The 15,245-nt window shown below is 59.7% G+C and overlaps 1 long non-coding RNA gene across 1 annotated transcript in view; it reads left to right on the forward strand.

The window, feature by feature from the left end:
• The window catches only part of LOC141574088 (uncharacterized), a 47,904-nt gene that overhangs the window by 18,432 nt on the left and 14,227 nt on the right, over positions 1–15,245 (forward strand). Inside the window, exons 3-4 of the long non-coding RNA XR_012500752.1 lie at positions 838–10,218; positions 10,529–10,725. This is a non-coding gene — a long non-coding RNA (uncharacterized LOC141574088). The remainder of the gene's footprint in view (positions 1–837; positions 10,219–10,528; positions 10,726–15,245) is intronic.

Here is a 15,245-nt window from a genome sequence, read left to right on the forward strand (position 1 = left end):
AGGGCTGAGAAGGGCGGGGGCGGGGAGGCCGCTCTGCTTCAAGGAGGTCAAACTAGCAGGACCGAGGGGCTGCCAAGGGGACTGTTCCTGTGCCTCTGTCAAAACAGAACTAGCGTCTTGAGATTCAGATAAGACGCACGCCAAACAGGACAGCTTCTTCAGGCCGAGGGACCCAGGATTTGCCTATGACACAAGTTTAAAAACAGCCTGCCCGGACCGAGGGCCGTGCTGTGAAACGGATGTCAGTTGTGTGAAATGTCCAGGCTGTGGGGTGTACACAAAGGTGGGGAGGTGTCCGGGGCCACCGGGGCCAAGGCGAGCTCCTGTTGCCCTGGGACACCGTTGGGACGATTGGTGAAATATGAAAAAGGACAGCAGATCAGATAATAGGTTTGTGCCGTCGGCCCTTCTATCAGAGGGGGATACGTGCCAGGACCCCGCGTGGATGCCTGAAGCCGCGGCTAGCTCCGAACGCTGTGTGTACGCTGTCTTCCCTAAACACACACGCCGACGAGAAAGTTTAGTTTATAAATTAAGCACAGTAAGAGATGAACAGTGACTAACAATAAGTAAGACGGCCGCAGCCATGTATTGTGATGGAAGTTACTGAGTGCCGCCCCTCTCTCTCAAAGTATCTCCTTGTACAAATTTAATGCCTTGTCTGTGTGAACCCAAAACTTAGTTTGAGGTGCACCAGCAAAGCGAGCGCGGGTTTCCTTTCCCTCCTCCACGTTTTCACAGAGAGAAGCTTTGCTCTCACCGCAGGGCTCAGCCGCCGCGGCACGTGACTTTTTGCTCTTTCCTTGCTAAGTTGAGAACTTTCGCCTCTTCACTTAGAGGAAGCACTTCGTGGCTTCTCTGTGGCGTATCCGAGTCGCCCGCGTCCCTGCTCCTGCGCTTCGGGACCAGAACTAAGAAAACCAAGGGTCACCTGGACACAAGTGTGGAGGCACCTCTATCCGGTCACTGAGCGGCTACTAAGGGACCAACAGCGAGGACACGCTGGACAAAGGGTGGTTCACACCCCGGGCGGGGCGGCTCGAGAGATCATCACGCCGCTCACAACCGCGAGCAATTTACAACTTCCAATTGTTCACTGCTGGAATTTCCTATGTAATGTTTTCAGACTGCGGTTGACCTCGAGTAAGCGAAACTGTGGATAAAGGGGCACAACTGCTTAGGTCTTAATTTACTGATTTTGATCATTTTTGAAGTTTTGTGAGAGAATGTTCTTGCTTTTAGGGGACACATGGGAGTATTTAGGGGTAAAGGGAGTGAAGGAGAGAGAGACACGGAGTTCCCACCTGGGTCGCTGGGTAAAAGATGTCAGCAATTCTGTGTTCTTACCGTAACTTCTCTGCAGGTCTGAAACAACGTCAACATTTTAAAAAAATGTTTCAGTGTCTAGACTGTCACTTTTTACCCAGCTCCCACTTCTAGTTCCACCTTCACGTCTTTCCGGAAGGACCTGAACGCTCGCATCACCGATAGAGCAGTTTACACGGCGGCGCCTCCTGTGGGACCCACGTCCTGCATCCTTCCTGCCACCTCCGCGCTGGTCTCCTCCTCCTCGCCCTCCCGCTGGCATCTCGCCACCACCACAGGAGCCCCTGGTCCTGGGGGGCCTGCTGGGCCGGGGGCCTGTTCCTCCTGAGAGCCTCCCCCAACAGCGTGGTACGTGGTCCACGGGAGGCCGCGGGTGGTGAGGATGAGATCGGGCAGCCTGCCGGCTGATCAATGAAAGGAAGAGCCTGCGGGGCCATAGCTGGGAGGTGGCCACAAGCAGGAGGGGAAAGAAAGTCTCTGTAGGGCGTCTGGTGGCCCTGCCTTGGTCATGGCTTTGGGGACACACTCGTTGGTCCCTGTGGATTTCGTTTTCTCACTTGCGTCGCCACCATCCCTCCTACCCCGTCACTGCCCTTTCTCTGCAGTGAGCGGCTGGGCCTGTGGTCAGTCTGCCGCCCCCCAGACCACCCGGCAGTCCTCCTGGCCCCAGACTTGCAGGCCCGTCCTCTCAGAACACATGGCCCTAGTGTCAGAAAACTCCCGCCGCACGCTGTGTTCCTCCTCTGGGCCCGCGTGCACCGGGATGCCTGCCCCCCAGTTGGGGTGTCCCACAGGGAGCCTTCGGAGCAGCTGCATGAACAGGACGTGGGTGGGTGGCCACCAGGTGACCTGGCCAGGCTGGGCCAGGAGCACTGAGCTGCCGCGGTGGCCTGTGACTCTGACAGCCTAGTGGAACCTCAGGCCCGGAGATTCGGGCAGCATCTCCGTGTACAGGGTCCAGGGCATCTGTACCCAGCAGGCTGCTGGCTCGGGCTAGCAGGAGGGTGAGCGGAAGGATGCGCCCAGGCCGAGGGGCGAGTCCAGCCTCGAGGGGTCAGTAGGGTCGAGCCCACATCGTCTGTAACACTCGGTCTCCTCTGCTCCTTTCCTCCACACAGACGAGGGTCAGTCTGGGGGGAGAAGTGCCGGCACACATGCCGGGCCTGGAATGTCTGCGAATTCTCCCGTCCCCTTCCCGCCTGCGGGCCTCAGCTGCTGGACACTCACGCGGGCACGTGGGCCTCTCCTGGGGGGGGTTGTCCCGGGGGAGGCTGTGTGGGGTCGGGGGCTGCAGGCCGTGCAGGCCGCGGGTTGTACGTGATCTCCCCGTTAAGCTATTCTGAGTCACCACAAAAAACTCATGTGCATTTAGAGTGTTGTTCAAAGTAAACATTCAAAATACGGCACAGCCTTTACAGCCTTGTTCTGGCTTTCGTTCACTTTTAAATGCACTTGGAGCCTCATAGGAGGGAAATACCCAAACCCTGAGCATTCTTTGACATGTGAGTGTGTGCCCACGTGTCTGTGTCTGAGAGTGTGTGTGTCTGTGAGTGTGTGTGTCTGTGAGCGTGTGAGGGTGTGAACACAGGCACCACACACACGGGCCCCCTCGATTCTTGGCAGGCCCTCCTTCCTCCACACTGAGACGTAAAGCGATGGCAACCGTCCCACTACGGCCTCGTTTATTTAGTTAAGACACTCCTGGGAGGAACGTTCCTGCTAGAACTCCCTGCCGGACACACAGCCAAAGGCCAAGGCCCTTTCTAAGAGGGGGAATGTTGCAGCAGCCTCGGGTGACCGCTCGTTTCCGCGCCACAGGGGACACCCCTGGAGCCCACGTGCAGCAGACACGTGCCTGCCGTCCCCCAGGGAGCGGTTTCTCTGTGGTCAAGCCAAGCTCTCGGGCGAGGGACAGAGACTCACAAGACCAGGCCTGTGTGGCACCTTCTGGAATCGTGTCCTGTCTGTCACTCCGGGGCGGGAGGGCAGGAGACGGTTGGGAGCCCTCCATGGCGTTGAGGGGCTGGCGACGGGGGACTGCAGGTCTCAGCTCAGGCGCTGGGACTGACTTGGGGATCGCCATCCAGGAGCGTGGCCAGCAGGGTCCCCTGGGCAGCGGCAGAGAGCCGCCCGTCCGCGGCAGCCCGCAGAGGGTGATAGCCAGGCAGGGACGCAGGTGTCCCCGGGGCCCGGGGCCGGGCTGCTCACTGAGGGCGGGACAGTGAGGATAAGGAGCCTCTCGCAGCCCTGCTCCCAGTGCTAAAAACTGTTGACCGCGGGCGTATCTCCCTCCAGGCTTCTCATGTCCGTATCTGCACAAATGCTTGAAATGGTCTGCACCCCGTCCCACCCCCAGACTCCAATCTTGCTTTCCCTGTCACATTCTAATGAGCATTTTCCAGTGACAATTTGTGGCTTTCTCATCGGAGGTGAATTCAGCCCCAAACAGCAATGGAGAAAAGGTTTGGCTTTTGCACTGTTTCAAGATGAACCCTTACCCCTTCCTGTCAAGGAAGCCCCCAGACTCCATGGCTGTGCGGGAAGGTGCATGTGGAGGGAAAGCGGGGCACTGAGAGAGTGGAGGGGCCTACCGGGGGGGCCCACCCTTTCCTGCCACCCACCCTTTCCTGCCACCCTCTGGCCAAGTGACCACAGCAGCGGGCATTTCTGATCTCAGCAGTGTCCCCGCGGGGGGCAGTCCTACGCCACGTCCCTGCCAGGGCTGGGTCTGCTCTCGGAATCCTCTCCATTCATCCGCTCACTCACTCGCTCACTCACAGGACATCCATCAGGACGGTGGGAAGACGCAGGGATGGCACGGAGGACAGACGTAGTCCTTGCTTCCAAGACACCAACTTCACGGAAAGCGTGACCCTTCCGGTCGCCTCTGTACCCAGTGATGAGAGCAGAGGAGATATGGTCTGGAATCCCTCTGTTAGACGTAATCCGGCCAAATCCTCTCTCATCCCGGGAGTTGCAGGGTGTGCTCAGTCCCCCAGAGAGACAGCCCCCTCAGGTCCCTCAGAACAGGAAGTGGTGTGGGTACCGTGTCTATGGCTTGCTTTATTTTGTTTTTTAACCATATTTCTTCTTTCTTCTTTTTGCTCATTTCTACCACGCTGGCAGGTGCCTCTCAAAATGTGTTCCATGAAGTGCGGCTGCATGGAGGGGTGAAAGGTCATGGTGAGGAGGGGCTCTGGGTCAGGGACGTTGGAAAGGGGGATAACTCCTCTCCCGCAGGACCTGGGGGACCAGTGACAGCACATCCCATGAAACGGGGGCGGGGGCGGGGAACTCGTACATCTGTTTTCCAAAATCGTTTCACGGGACGTTCGTGAGCTGCAGTTTGGGGAGCCGTCCCGGGGCTGCGGTGCCCTTTCACAGTTAAGCTTCTCTATCCCGACTTGGAACGCCAGGTGGAACGTTCATCACTCGATGAACAAAGACCACTGGTCTGCGAGGATCTGGGAGTAATTTGCTCGGGTCTTAAGGAGACTGAACACGCTCTCAGCCATCACACTTGAAGCCCCTTGGATTTGAGATGCAACTCATCACCGACTATTCATTCTCTCCTCCCTCCTGGCGTCCCCAGGGCGCCTAGGGTCCCTGCACCCCAGACACTCCCCAGACTCTCGTGCCTCCAGATGTAGCCACGAGGCTACGTTCTGGCAGACAAAATCGACCAGGAATAGCACGTGCAGCGTCCACGTCGCATCCTTCAGAGGAAGCTGCTAGCCCCATGCATCCTCCTCCCTACCCCACCAGCTGGGACACAGACGAGGCAGGCGGCGCTGCGCAGCTCTTGTAGGCCATGGAGGCGCCACCTCGGGGCTCAGAGAGCAAGACGTCGGGAGGAGCCTGGGTGCCCAGACGGCTTGTTGTCTTTCTCCATTTACATCTCCGTCCTGGTCCTAGCACATGCTTTCTCAGCTCAAGCCCGCCTCTCCTGGACGCTGGTGCCGCAGGAGGCCACGTGACTGAGCTGTGTCCGGTGGGCTGCGGGCAGCAGCAGTGAGGGCAGCTTCGGTGGCACGTGCACTAGGGAGCCGCACCTCCCACCTCTCCTTTCCCTTCCCGGCCTGGAAGTCGGAGATGGGAGGCGGGGGCGTCTCCAGACAGGCCTCACAGTCTGGGTCCTGAGCCATTCGGGGTCCGACGTCACCCCGCTCCACCGGGCCGCCCCCCAAAAGGACTGACGGGTGAGAGAGAATCAGATTCTGTCTTAGTTAAGCTGCTCACATTGGCTCTCTTTCAAAGCAACCAGTTCTGTATCTTGACTAACACACTGTCCCTCATGCTTCACACATTCGGAATCACTTTTAGGCTGTCCTCCTTGTGTCCTTTGAGTCTGGCTTGTGGCTGTTTCTGCACTTCCTTGAAGCCTTGTGGAAACCCCCCTGTCGCCCCTGAAATCTTGGCAGCAGTGCTGTCTCTCTGCACTTGAGCTCCAAGCTTGTATCAAACACATTTTTAAGCTCCTGCCCAGGCCTCCTCTGTGCGAAGTGTGGGCTTCGATCCCCACAAACCGTCTCCGTGAGGGCGGCCTCCAGTGGATCCTGCATTTCCGCTTCCTGTTTGTTTTCTGCATCTTTCCCTCTAGGTCTCAAAAGAGCCTTAAAAGCCGCAGACTTGGGCCAAGCGCTCACGAGGGTCCGTGCGGAGGCCCCGCCCTCTGCTTCCCGGCCAGCCCTTCATCCTGGCCAACGGCGGCCGAGGCAGCGCTTTCCTCGAGTGACCGCTTCGCGTTCCCCGGGTCTGTCTCCTGGCTTGTGAGAGGGCGCCGCCGCCGCCGCCGCCGGGCTGCCCGCAGGCTGCCTGGCCTCCTCTCCCATCCCTCCTCCGGGCACGAAACTTACCCAGGGCCGGTTTCATCCTAATTGCTCCCTTTGCTTTTGTGTCTCTCAAATTAGAGGCATTTCTAGCCCCCTTCTTTCAAGAGTCCACATGGCAAAGTACGATGTAGATGGAGCATTTGGGGTCAGGTCTGCGTTTCCGCAGTTCTCGGCAGGGCCGGGCGGCGTCCGGAGGCGATGGCGCGGTTCCCAGCCCTGGGCAGCCCTGGCGTACCAGTGGGGAGCCAGGAAGCCTAACTCCAGCCAGAGGCTGTCCCGTCCCTCCTCCTCCTCCTCCTCAGCGACGCGGCCGGGGACCGCCGCGCGGGATACCTGCTCCTCGAGCACCGTCGGCGCCCCCACGAGGACCTGAGCTGTGCCCCCGCGCTCGGCTCAGCCCTTTGGCTCGCTGGTGGCTTTGTGGGCAGAATGCACCCTCTGGAGCGTCCGAGTCCCCCTCCAGACAAATCTATCAGTGTTTCCTCCACGTAGAAGAGAAACAGCCTCTGTTCCGTTTTTTCAGGTGCGCTTGCTGCCGCCACATTGTCAAGCGTGGCGGGCGGGGGCTGTGCCTCCCGGGCCTCCTTCAGGACTGAGAGCTCGTGCACCCCCGGGCTGCTGGCCGGGCTGCCGCCCACCCGCCCCCAGCCGCCTGCACGGGGGAAGGAGGCCGACGTCAGTGTCTGCGGTGAGCGCACTGCTCCGTCCTGGCTGCGCTGCGCAGGCCGCGGATGCCAGGCTCAGTCTGAAGCCCCAGGGTCGTGACAGCCGGTGCAGGGCGGGTTCTCCTCCTTTTCGGCTGACCAGGGCCAGCAGCACTGGGAGGGGTCCTTTCCACCTCCGGCTCCAGCAAAGATGGGCAACCTCAAGTCCCCTCCCTGGGCCCCACCACCTGCCTCCCTGTGGCATCCAGCGCGATTCCCAGAATGTTCTGCAGCCGGACGCGGACAGCCTGGAGCTTGCCTTCTCACGAAGGGCTGCCTTGAGGTTTGCCTTGAGGACGTGCCCCTCCTGGAGGATCGTCTCCCAGGAGGCACTTGGTCTGCCCTGTGTTCACAAGCACAGTCATCTGAGGAGGTACTGTCTGTTACTGCGGAGTCGATGTGTGTTTGCCCCGTGTCTCCAGTCCCTCATTCCATCACGTTCCGGGAAGCTTATGATGCTGCAGCCCCGGCCGTTGGCAGGTACACCGGGGTCTGCCTGCCCCCTCCGCCCGCCTTGGCAGCATCCTTGGCTGATCTCCGCGGCGGGACAAAGTCTGCCCCGAGCACTGGGGGCTCCACCCGCTGGACGCGGAGTGCTCCTTATTCACCAGACCTGGATTTATGTTGAAACCGAAATCCACAGTTCAGACTCTTAACCACAAAGCCACCCTTTCCAGGAACCACTCTCTCTGGGCCTCTCATAGCACGGACTCCTCTTACAAGTAACTGCAAGAAAAAGCAACCAGAATGTATTCCATCTCCTTGCTCTTTGGCTGTCTCTCCCAGCTCTGTTGCCCGGAGCACGTCCCTGGTTTCTCCAGAGCCTGGAGAACCCCTCTGGCCCCCGCTCTGCACTCAGCTCGGGAATGTAGCCCTGGGGCTGGGGCCGCAGAGAGGAAGCCACACCAAAGATGGGTGCTCCAGGCCTGGAGGAGCGCCGGGAGACAGGACTGGTGAGCCTGCTGGCCCAGGAGGGGACGCCAGAGGCCGGGTCCAGCTGCGGACTGTCGCCTCGTGTCTGCCTGAGCGTCCCCACCTGTAAAGCAAGAGGTTTGAACACAGTGACCCGGCGTCACTGCCCGGCTGGCGTGCTTTTGCCTTCCAAGCATCGGCTCTCCCATTGCTGAGAGTCCCTGGGTTGTTTAGGGAGACCAGTCAGGTGCTAAGAAGCAGCAAAAAGGGAAACAGCCTGGGACGTGAGGGGCCTGAAACACATGCCTTGTCTGAGGGTGGGGGTTATTGTGTGGGTAGTGGGGGTCTCAACCCACTTTTTAAAATTTGAAAGGAGTCTTAAATATCCAGAGAAGCTGCAGGCACAGAATTAATGTCTGTTACTCCTGGGCTACTTGAGAGTAGGCTTCAGACCTGAAGCCTTGCTACCTCCGCCCCTCGTCACCACGAACGGCCATCGGGCCCAGGAGACGTGAGTGGACGCGTTCACCCGCTGATCCTCGGCGCCCACCCCAGCGTCTCCAGTCAACTTGCATGACCGGAAGTAAGCCGGCGCGCACACGTCGGGTTCTGGGGCGGGGAGGGGGCTCGGCTGCTTTAACGGGGACGGAACACGCCGTCAGGTTGTCAGCATTGGTTCATTCCTACTCATTCTCATTTGTGGCAAAATGCAGATAGCTGTCAGGCTTTTTTCTTTAAGAAAAATTAATCGTGTCCTAGTTTTAAAATTTAGAGTTTTTTTTTTTCTCCAGGAGTGGAAAAGCTGAATCTGACATAAGTCCTGGACTCTGAGATGGAAGGCAACCAGAGAGAGCCCAAACCCATGAATTAACTTTCAAAGGAAAGCATTTCCAGCAGATCCAATGAAATATTCACTTATTGTCAAATGATAGCCTCTCAGAAAAATCTCACCATCTCGTCTTCTGAAATACGATTTCAAGGGCGCCTCAGTTTCTGGCTTTCAGTGATCAAGCCAGCAGTTGTTTCTTTGTTTTTCTTTTTTGAGTATTTGGCTAAACTCCTGGAAAGTTACACAAGTGTACAATTTGAAATGAGACGAGATGGTTGCTCTAACAGCCAGAGTGAAGCACAGGGAATGATCTCTCTCAAGGGCTGGACCGAAGCACGTCCTCCTGTCACTGGCACCGCACGGAAGCAAGAAGCACCCGGTCACTGGGTGAATGGGAGCAGAGGTTGTCCTCAGCCAGCACGTCAGCTGTGCTGCAAGTGGGTCCATCTGCTAAGCAGGACCCCTCTGAGTTACGCCGCAGGCTGTGGGTCAAGGACAGCGTCCGGCGCTCAGTAGGTGTGCAGTGTTCCTGGGAGTTAATGACCACATTGATGGCCATCAGCGACCAGGGCGCTACGTCGCCGGGGGTAGAGCTACTTTTTGTGCACCTGTAGCAGGTGGTGGGGAGGGGGCACCAAGAACATGTTTACCAAATGCCGCCAACTCAGGAGACACAGATGCAATCTCGTTTGGGTTTTCTTTTTTCGGTTTGTCTTGGGTTTTCTTTCTTTTCCACTCATTCTTTTTTCGCTGTCCCAGTGTTTTCCAAGAGATCCCCTCCCCACAAGTCAGGCGGTGTCTCAGGCTCTGCGGCTGAACAGGGACCAAAATAGCGACCTCCCAGAGCCTGGCGCAGGAGGGGAAGGACAGACAGGTGAAGGGGTGCCAAGTGCAGCGAAGGCTGTAGGAAGACCCTGGGGGTGCAGAAGAGAGGGCAGTGGGGAGCTGGGAGGGACCCGGGCAGGATGGACCGGCCTGTCCACGGGTCCCAGGCCTCCGGGCTCCGTAGACGCAGGAACCCAGGCAGCGTGGCTGGGACCGGCCCTCCTCTCAGGGGCCCTCCCCGCTCTGCTGCTCCACCGTGCTGCCCTTGGCCCGCAGGGGCCCCAGCTTCCACAGTCCATGCCGTCCTGGGCCCTGCGCTGTCCCCTGAGCCACACCCCCCTCCCAGCCCCCGTGGGCTTTTCCCAGCCCACCTCCTGGGCTTCTCCGGGCCGCCCCCATTTTCTGCTGGGCCTCTGGCCTTTAAGCTCGAACTCTGCCTGCTTGTTTCTCCTCATGAGCTTTTGAACTCCATGTCCCGGAGAGTAGAACTTGGCCTCTCCTGTCTTCACCCAGCCCTGCCCTGAGTGCTCCTGGGTCCTGTCCCCATGCCGATGGCACAGCCTGCCCCAAGGCCCTTTCCTGACCAAAGGCCCCCGGGGTTCTCTTGCCCACCATACTGGTCACCCCAGCTCCACCCAGTTGGAGTGACCCCGAGGCCAGACTGTTCTCCTTGCTCTGCGGGCTCTGCTGGCTCGGCCCCGCTCCCCGCAGCCGGCAGGATCCTGGCACGCCGCACAGCTGCAGCACCTGAGGCCCCCCTGGACTCTGCTTCACAGGCGCAGCTGGAGAGGTAAAGGGCTGCTTTGGGCTCAGACAGGAGCTGCGGGCCTGTGTGGCCGGAGCAGCACCAGGTGACGTGCGGAGCTCCGTCTGATCCCAGTTTTCCTGTCGCTTGGCTGCCTGGGGTGACCAAGGAAATTGGCTGGGCTTGATGCCAAGGACTGAGAGTCAAGGTGGGGGCAGGGAAGGGAAGGGGCCCCGGGGGGGCTGAAAGGCTCCTCCTCTGATGGCCGGGAGTAGCGGCAGGGCAGGGGAGGGCAGGGGAGGGCAGGGGAGGGCAGGGGAGGGAGAGTCCATGCTCTGCTCATAAACTCTTTCAGAGGCTGAGAAACCATGGGTGTCTCTGAGCCAAGGAACTCAGCATTCCCCACGGGACGGCCCCGAGCGTGCCCGCGGCACGTTCCAGCCGCACAGAAGGCTCCATGCAAAGTGTGTCAGAGTCAGAAAGACTGTCTGCGGTTCAGCAAAATGTGCAGCCTGCACCCACCGCCTGCGCATCAGCGGGGCTGGCGCCCAGGTAGGCCTTCCACGGGGAAAGGAAGCTTCTCAGGTGGCCCAGGGTCTTAGGGGATGACACTTCTGCAGGGTGATCGGCGGGCTGACTGTACCGCCCACCTGGGGTGGGAGGAGGACACAGGGCTTTCCAGAGCTGTAGTCCCGTATCTACAGCTGAGCTCGGGATTGGATTGGGCGGCATGGTTACTCAGGCCCAGGCAACAGCTTCTAATGGCCATTTCCTAGGAAAAGTGGGGTCAAGGCTTCAGCTGGAAGTCCAGCTGTCAGGACCCACCCTGCCCCGGGCAGCACGCTTGGGAGAGCAGGACTGGGCCTTGGAGGGGGGAGGTTGATGGAAAGAATCACTAGTGAGACAGGCTGGGACCCGGGACCCCTGGCTGTGGCGCCCGCACCTGGACAGACTCCCCTGGAGCAACAGAACACAAAGGAACCACAAGGGACTAAAAATAACTGTGTGCATGTGCAGCTGGGGCCCACTGTGAACCAAGTACCCAGCTGCCACTTCTGGGGTGCTGGGCATGATCCCTGCGCACGGCAGCACCAAGCGGGTGGGCCTCCCGCCTGAGCCCTGGGCCTGTCCCCACCCTCCCCCACTTAAGGACCAGCTGCCCCTCCCCCGGGGAGCGAGCAGGGGCGCCTGCCACTTGTTCTCGCCCCCTCAGCTGCAGCACGAGCCCCAGGAAAGCCTCGCCTGAATCCCTCATCCTCAGCCCCCTCCTTTCCCACCCTCTCCTTCTCTCTGCCCCTTCTGCCCACCATAGTGCTCTCCTCTCCCCCCCTCCCTGTGTCTGATGCTATGAAATGAGATCAGATCCCCTGGAGTCTGGGTTCTGTGACCTCTGGAGCAAATCCTACCAGCAGGCGGCTCTCTTCCCGTAGCCATTACCTTCCAGCCACTGCCCTCGCTCCCACGCCGACCTCCCAGCTGGCCCCCGGCTTCGCTCTGCTCTGCACGTGGCATTTCTCTGCCCACGGGAGATGGCTTGACTTACTGAGCCGCAGAGTGGGTTCCTTCCTTGAACCCGCAGAAGCCAAGGGCGACGGTCTCCCCAAGAACAAGCCCAGGCTCGCGCCTGTGCGTGCAGGCTGCCTCCACCTCCTTCCAATTCCACAGTCGCTGAAACTCAGGACCAAAGGGTCAGTCTTACTTCCAGGTTTAACTTATCAACCGGAAAGCCAATAAACCCTTGGATTATGTGCTGCATCGCGCCGGTGAGGAAGAACGGACATTTAAAAATAATGACTGCTAAGAGGTTCTCATAGCTGATGAAATGTCAGAAGCCCTAGGAAGCAGGTCATAAACACGGTGAACAGAAAGGCAGCCTCCCGGGATGGAAGAGAGACGGCCGGAACATGCTCACGGAGCGTGCGGGCGAAGCTCTCAGAAATAGGTGTCGAGGGGGCGACGCGGCAGAGGCGGGGGAGCGCATCCCTGTTAGTCAGGGGACTAACCCCCGTCACGAGTGACAGGCCACCGTCGCTGTTTGGAGTGTCCCTAAGTGCCTCTCCTCGCTTGCAAGGGCAGCTGCTTTGAGCCTCCCCGCTTTGGAAACCTGGCAGTCAGCGCCGCGGAGCTCGGGGCCCGGTTCCGTCGGTCTGCGGTCTCCCGGAGGCTGGGCAGTGGCGGCCACAGCTGCAAGTCGTTAGGCCGCCGGCGAGCGCTGGCCGCGAGGGTGCGGGCCACCCGGGCTGGGCCAGCGCTGACTCCGCCGGTTGCATGAGAAAGAATATTATTCTTTGTGTGTCTTCTCAGGCTCGAGTCCCTGTTTGGAGGAGACTGAATTCCCAAGTAGGCAGAACATGGGCCCTCGGATGAGGCGGAAGCCAGTCCCGTGCTGTGGGACAGCGACTCAGACCTGAGTCCCAGCACCACGGCTCTGGAATCCAAGGCACCCTCCTCGCGGGACCGAGTGTCTTCTTGACAGTCAGGACCACGGGGTCCTCCTACCTCCTTGGGCCCGGGAAACAAGTCAGTGAGAGCACGCAGGGGTGGAGAGGATGCGGGAGGGGCCGGGAAGGAGGCGGCAGCGGGAATGAGGCTGCTGGGGAGAACTGCTGAGGGGTGCAGTCAACACTCTGCTAGGAGTGAGCCCAGATTTGGCTTTGAGCCCCAGCAGCCCGTGCAGAAACACGCAGCATAGGGTGGCCAGCACCCTGAAGTCACCCCGTGGGCCCTTAACAGCTCCGGGCCAGCTCCCCTTCCCGGGGGCCTGTCCACACCGGGCCCGGTGACGCACTTTAGGTGTAGGTGGACAGTGACCGAGAACCACTTTTCTGCCAGGTCCCCGCCAGGCTTCCTGGGCTGGCGCGTGCGCCCTGGAGGGCTGATGTTTTAACTGAGAGTGCTGTGAAAACGGTAGCACGTTCATGCCCGAGAGCCTGGGGCTCTCCCGCCTGGTGTTCCAGGCTGAGCGCGATGGCACAAACCCATCTCGCCTGAGCTCTGCCCTCGGGAGCCCGCAGCTCTGCGTGTGGAGTCGGGACCGGCTGCGCCGGCTCGTGTCGTGCTGAGGCAGCGGCTCAGGCTGGCTTCCACGCGGAGTGTCAGCGGTTTGCTCGGGTGATCCCAGCAGACACAGGAAGGGTCAGGGAAGTGGGTCGGGGAAGGAGGCCAGTACATCCTGCGTTCCGGGATGAAAAGGGGCTCCCTGCGAGGTGTTGTAGCAGGAAAGACAGGATCGTCCCCCAGACACATTGGTACACGATCAGCCATCTGTCCTCGAGACATCCGCGATGGAGAGAGGCGGGGGCCAAGGGCAGGCTGGTGCCGGGGGCCACTGAGCAGGATGCGGGGAGATGTGTGAGCTGGTGATGAGCGTCAGATACAGTACGGAGGCCAGAGGGCGGGACTTCTGCGAGGGACCGCTGGCCGGGACATGGAGCTGGCTGTGCACGTGCGGTCAGGGCCAGGGCCCCACTCCTCGGACCCAACCTAGAGAACCTGCATTTAAATGAAGCATCTGAGATTATGTTCGCCAGGAGCAGCCCTTGCTGTCGTGGGCCCTTGGGCGGGCTAATTCCTTTTCTGTCATATTACTGGGAAACAGGTTTGTCTTTGTTGGCAAGCGGTGAGCACTTCGCAGGTTCTGTGTCAGCTGCTGCCACACACCTCAAGCCTGCAAGCGCTCTGTGTCTCTGTCCCCTTCTCTGCCCACCAGCATCCTCTTAGACTTTTAGTGTGATCGCGGACGCTCTGACCTTGAGGGCATGGCCCCCTGGGGAAGGAACACTGTGCTGCTGGGAAACGTGGAAACAGCAGGGGGACTGGGGTTGGGAGTTTGGGCAAATTCCAGAACCCGGGCAGTTGCCGGACCCCCCAAACCTGAGCTTCTCCCCCTGTAAAGTGGGAGGAGCCTCCGTTGCCTCGGCCGAGGGTGATTCTGACACGGGCGCCAAGAGAGCGCTTGGTTCGGTGTCTGGTTCCCGACAAGGGCTCGGTGGATGCGAGCGGCGTTCTAGAGTCCACAAGAGGGCTTTGTACGTGTGGGCACAGTAAGGCATCACCTCTGACTGTGGCTTATCTTGCACTTTAGTTGAGAGCTAATAACCAAGCCACAAATCAACCGTCACAGTAGGGACAGCAGAAGAGTCAGGGAAAGCCCGAGCAAGCAAGGACCAAACAGGAGCGCTTTGGGTGGGCTTCTCAGGCACAAGACAGGACGCTGGCAGGGACTGTCCTGCTCCCCCATGTCCGCTCAGCGCCCGCTGCCCCCCGCACCCCCCAGCGCCGCTCGGTGTGAGCTTCTTGGCTTCGTCCCTGGTGGTTTCTTCTAGTCCCCAAGGCGTGCCCGGCGTATGGGCTGGGCGGGCGGAAGCTCAGTGGAGTCACGGCCCCAGGAGCAGGCTTCAGCCCGTGGGGTCTGTGGACACCTGTCACCGCGTCTCCCCCCTCGGGTCCACACCCTCTCCCACGGGTGTCCCTTGGGACGGAGCCCCGTGCCCGGCACGGTCTCCTGATTATTGACATGCCTGTTCTGGCTCCCGTCTCCCCCTCCCTCACACTCCCACACCCCCACCACAGTGGGGGCCGCCGGGACCACCTCCCACATTCAGAACTTGCACCCAAATCCTTGACTGAGGGTCTGCTTCGGGGGAGCCCCACTAAGGCAGGTCATTGGTTCAGTGAAAACATTAGGTGACCTCTACACCTCTGGATTAAGACTAAGAAATATTTCTTTCCCGCTCAAAGAGAAAAAAAAACCCCAGCTTCTTAGGTTGTCTGTGATTTAGGCTGTGTTGTGAAGCGTTAAGGTCGCGAGCTGTCTGTGGCAGAGCGCCGGCCAAGCCCCCACCCTGCAGCGTGCTCGTTCTGGGACACTGGGATCACCAACGGAAGACGCTGAGGAACTAGGGCCTTTGAGCAGTTCTTACGGCTTTTTAAAACCATCTCCACTGAGGTGTGAGTTGCATACAGTACATGCTAACACGTTAGACAGTTTGCTGAGTTTTAACAAACGCACACACCTGTATAAACGCCACCCGACAGAGCTAACGTGTCCATACCTCAAAGTCCTGATGCCG

This window comes from Camelus bactrianus, chromosome 19 (assembly GCF_048773025.1).
Source record: "Camelus bactrianus isolate YW-2024 breed Bactrian camel chromosome 19, ASM4877302v1, whole genome shotgun sequence".
NCBI classification, from domain to species: Eukaryota; Metazoa; Chordata; class Mammalia; order Artiodactyla; family Camelidae; genus Camelus; species Camelus bactrianus.